A 5463-nucleotide genomic window follows, 5' to 3' on the forward strand; every position below is an offset into this window, starting at 1 on the left:
AAGAACAACGTTTTCACCTATCCTCCGCATTGTTGCCTTGGTCAGATGTGCCCTTTGCACCACCTTGAACTCAAACAAGCTGAGCCTAGTACAGGAGGAAGTTGATTTGACCCTGTGAAGAGTCTCACTCCCCTCCCTCAAAAACCGGACCCAACTCTCTCCACTTCCTTCTCACCTCATCGAATGAAACCTGCTCTCCCAACAGGATCTAGCCATAAATTTCCAAAATCTTTCCCTCACCCTCCACGACCAGGGACAAAATCCTATTCCGGAGGGAGGACGAAGGTGACAAGGGAAATGAAGAGATCTCCTTACGCAGGAAATCACGCACCTAAAGATACCTAAATAAATTAGGCCTCGGAAGTTGGAATTTATCCATCAACTCTTTAAATCCGACAGACCTACCATCCACAAAGAGGTCCTTAAAACCTTTTTAAAAATTCATTTACAGGATGTGGGTGTCGCTGGCTTGGGAAATTATTGCCCATCCTGAGTTGTCCTTCAGAAGGTGGTGGTAAATTGCCTTCTTGAACCGCTGCAGTCCGTGAAGTGTACTGTTCTGTTAGGGAGGGACTTCCAGGATTTTGACCCAGCAACAGTGAAGGAACAGTGGTATATTCCAACGCGGGTTGGTGACTGACTTAGAGGGGAACCTCCAGGTGATGGGGTTTCCAGTGTCTGCTGCTCTTGTCCTTCTAGATGGTATTGGTCATGGGTTTGGAAGGTGCTGCCTCAGGAACCTTGGCGGTTTCCTGTAGTGCATATTGTAGATGGTACACACGGCTGCAACTGTTAGTCGGTGATGGAGGAATTGAATTTGGAAGGGCTAGCGATCAAGCGTGCTGCTTTGTCCTGGGTGGTGTTGAGCTTCTTGATTGTTGTTGGAGCTGTACTCATCCAGACAAGTGGAGATTATCCCATTACACTCCTGACTTGTGCCTTGCAGATAGTTGATAGGCTTTGTGGGTCAGGATGTGTAGGACCTTTGACCTGCCCTGGTAGCCATAGTACTAATAGGACTCATCCAGTTCAGTTTTGATCAATGGTAACTCCCAGGATGTTGATTGTGGGGGATTCAGCAATGGTAATGTAATTGAATGCCAAGGGGCGATGGTTAGATCCTTTCTTGTAGTAGATTGTCATTGCCTGGCACTTGTGTGGCATGAATGTTATTTGCCACTTATCAGCCCAAGATATTGTCCAGGTTTTGCTGCATTTGGACATGGACTGCTTCATAAACTGAGCATCCGTGAGCAGGTTATTGCTGAGTAAGTGCCTCTTGATAGCACTGTTGATGACTCCTTCCATTACTTTGCTTATGATGGAGAGTAATTGATAGGGCGGTAATTAGCTGGTTGGATTTGTCCTGCTTCTTGTATACAGGACGCACCTGAGCAATTTTCCACATTTCCAGGTAGATGCCAGAGTTGTAGCTCTACTAGACAGCTATGGCAAGTTCTGAAACACATGTCATCAGTACTATTGCCGGAATATTGTCAGGCCCATAGCCTTTGCAATTTTCAGTGCCTTCAGCCGTTTCTTTATATCACGTGGAGTGAATCGAATTGGCTGAAGACTGACACCTGTGATGCTGGGGACTGCCGGAGAAGACTGAGATAGATTATCCATTTGGCACTTCCAGCTGAGGATTGTGGCAAATGCTTCAGCCTTGTCTTTTGCATAGATGTGCTGGGTTCCTCCATCATTGAGGATGGGAATATTTGTGGAGCCCCCTCTTCCAGTGAGTTGTTTAATTGTCCATGACCATTCATGTCTGGGTGTGGCAGGACTGCAGAGCTTAGATCTGATGCATTGGTTGTGGATTCGATTAGCTCTGTCTAATACTTACTGCTTATGCTGTTTGACATATAAGTAGCCCTGTGTTGTCGCCTCACCAAGTTGACACCTCATTGTTCAGTGTGCCTGATGTTGCTCCTGGTGCGCTCTCTTGCACTCTTCATTGACCCAGGGTTGATCCCCCAGCTTGGTGGTAATGGTAGAGTGGGGGATATGCTGGGACATGAAGTTGCAGATTGTGTTTGAATACAATTCTTCTGCTGCTGATGGCCCACAGCACCTCATGAATGCCCAGTCTTGAGTTGCTAGATCTGTTCGAAGTCTATCCCATTTAGTACACTGATAGTGCCACACAACATGATGGAGGGTATCCTCAATGTGATGATAGGACGTCTTCTCCACAAGGCCTGTGCATGTGTTCCCTCAAACCGATAAACCTTTCCAGCACCTACCACCCCCAGGGACTGAACTTTGAATCCAAGCCCGTTGGTGCAAAAAAAGATTCTTACAGATAGGGTTGACAACGCCAAAGAGCTAAGCTTAAAATGCTGCCTAAACTGTCTCAGGTCCTCAGCGTGGCCACCACTACTGAACTCAAGACAAATTTTGAAGGTGTAAACATAAGCAAGACAGTCACGAAAGCCCTAAAACTAGTACCACTACAAGAGCCCGTCTCCATCTGCCCTCATATGGAATTTGGATCTTGAGCCATCCCAGTACCTTTTCAATATTAGCCGCCCAGTAATAAAATAACCAATTAGGTAAGGCTAAGCCGCCCGACTGTCTCTTTTTCTCTGAAGAAACACCCTACGGATCCTCGGGGTTTTGCCCACCCAAATGAAGGAAACTATCATCTTATTGACTCTAGAAAAAATGATTTGGGGAGAAAAATGGGGAGACACTGAAAAAGAAAGAAAACCTCGGAAGGACATTTATCTTAACCATCTGAACCCTGCCCACCAAGGACAGGGGAGGTAATCCCACCTTTGCAAATCAGTTCTAACCCCACTCATCAGGCTGGTATAATTTAATTTATGAAGCGAAACCCATTCGTGGCTATCCAAATTCCCAGATAACGAAAGCTAGATCTGGCAAGATGAAAAGTCAACATGCCCAGTTCGGCTCCCCTCCCTGGGGAGTTTACCGGAAATTATTTGCGCTTATCCAAATTTAATTTCTATCCCGAGAAGGAGCCAAAACTCCTAAGTAGCTTCATCATCCCATCCGTGATGGAGACTGGATCCGTGAAATAAAGAAGCAGATCACCTGCATACAAGAACACCCTCTGCTCTCTCTCTCCCTGCTGTATTCCCCTCCACTCAGTGGAAGATCTCATTGGTATGGCCAATGGTTCAATTACGAAGGTGAACAGACATGAAGACAATGGACAAACCTGTCTCCTTCCCCTACCCTGCTGAAAGTAATCCCAGCCTAAGTGCGATTATGAGCGATCTGAGCCCTATACAGCAACCAAATCCAAGATACAAACTTTGGTCCAGAACCAAACCTTCCTAATATCTCGAATAAATACCCCACTCGACCCTATCAAATGCTTTTTCAGCGTACATTGAAACATAACTGCTGGTTCCGGCGTTGGCGAGGGGGACAGTATGATATTTAGTAATCAACGTATATTGGCCGACAACTGCTGACCCGTGACATAACCCATCTGTTCTGGAATCACCCATGGAAGGCAGGGCCCCAACTGTACTGCCAATACCTCAGCCAACAATTTTGCATCAGCATGCAGCAACGAGATAGGCCGATACAATTCACATTCTTCGGAACCTTGTCCTTCTTCAAAATCAGGGAGATAGAGACCTGCACCAATGTAGCCGGCAAAACCCCCCGGGATACGGAATCCATAAACATGTCTAATATCAATGGGAACAACTGCTCCGCAAATGTCTTATAGAAATAGATGGAAATCCCACCTGGACCCAGAGCTTTGCCTGACTGAATTGAACCAATCCACTTCATAACCTCGGGGCCCAACGTGGATTCCAACTCCTCTCTTTTCTCCCTCTCCACCATTGGGAAAGACAACCCATTCAAAATTTGCATCATGAGTGACCTCTCCTCCAGGGGCTCCGATCTGTACCGACTACGACAAAAAGCTTCAAACGTCGCATTAACCTTTGATCGGGTGGAAATTGACTACCACCCGAGTCCCTTAACTGCACAGGAGACCACCTGCCTCCTCAGCTGTTCCGCTAAGAGGTGGCTGGCCTTCTCTCCGTGCTCATGAAATGTCCCCCTCGAGCGTCACAGCTTGCTCACTGCCTTACCCATTGAGAGCAGCTCAAATTGCGTCTGCAACGTATTCCTACTCGCCAAAAACTCTGGTGTAGGGGCAAACAAGTACTAACAGCCACATCTAGGATGGAATCCACCACCCTCTGCTGCTCCAACTTCCCAGTCTTGTCCTTGTGTGATTTGTGGGAAATTATCTCTCCCCTAATGTCCACCTTAATTGCCTCCCACAACATAGAAGGGGAGATAAACTCACTTTTGTGAAACGTAATGTACTCCCCAATGGTGGAGGATACGCTCGCCAAAACCCTTATCTGCCAACAACACCATATCCAATCTCCAAGGCAGGCATTGAGAAGACCCGGCTTCAACACCACATCCACAAAATGCGGGGCATGATCTGAGATAACAATTGCCAGTACCCCGCCCTCTTCACCCCAGGAAGGAGAGACTTATCCACCACAAAAAGGGTAATCCGATAGTACACCTGGACATGGGAGAAAAAAGAAAAGTCCTTATCACTTGGATGAAAAATCCACCATGGGTCAGCCCCCACCCCCTCCCATCTGCTCCATAAAAGTCAATAATGTTTTTGCCACCCCAGATGGAATCAGAGACTTAGGCCTAGATCGATCTATTTGAGGGTCTAAAACACAATTTAAGTCTCCCCCCCCCCCCCCCCCCCCCCGTCCTTCTCCCAAAATTAGCTGGTGTGAGTCCAAGTCAAGAATAGAAGCCAGTATCTTGTTAATAGAAACAGTAGCATCCCAATTTGGGCATATACATTAACTAGGACCATCAAGGTGCTCGCTGAAGACCCACTGACAATCACATGTCTCCCATTTGGGTCTGCCATAATCTTAGCAGCGGAAAAATAAAATCTTTTATGAATCTGAACTGCAGGCAGCCCCCCCCCCCCCCCCCCCCCCCCCCCGTGCCCCTACCATCATATCCCGAGTGGAATATCTGTCCCACCCGTCCCTTCTGTAACTTTGTCTGGTCGCTGATCCGCAAATGGGTCTCCTGCAGAAACACCACATCAATATTCAAGCTCTTCAAATGTGCAAATGTCCTCAACCTTTTTACTGGGCCTTTCAAACCTCTTACATTCCAAGACACCAGCTGAATTAGGGGTCTTCCACCTCCCCTGCCTCTTACCCAAATCAGCCAATTCCACCAAAAGAGATTTTCCAACCTTAAAATGTTCGGGCATCAAACCCACCCAAGATGGCCACCAAACACCCCATCAAGAAAGAACAAAGAACAAGCTTTAGTAACCATCAGGAATCCCTCCACCGCCCCCCAACCTCCCAACATCACCACACCCAAAAAACTAAACAAACAGCCAAAAGATGAGCAAAAACTCCAATCCCAAACAAAACAAAAACCCTGGGCGAAATTGTCCGGAAACGG

Source organism: Scyliorhinus torazame, chromosome 14 (genome assembly GCF_047496885.1).
Source record: "Scyliorhinus torazame isolate Kashiwa2021f chromosome 14, sScyTor2.1, whole genome shotgun sequence".
NCBI lineage: Eukaryota > Metazoa > Chordata > Chondrichthyes > Carcharhiniformes > Scyliorhinidae > Scyliorhinus > Scyliorhinus torazame.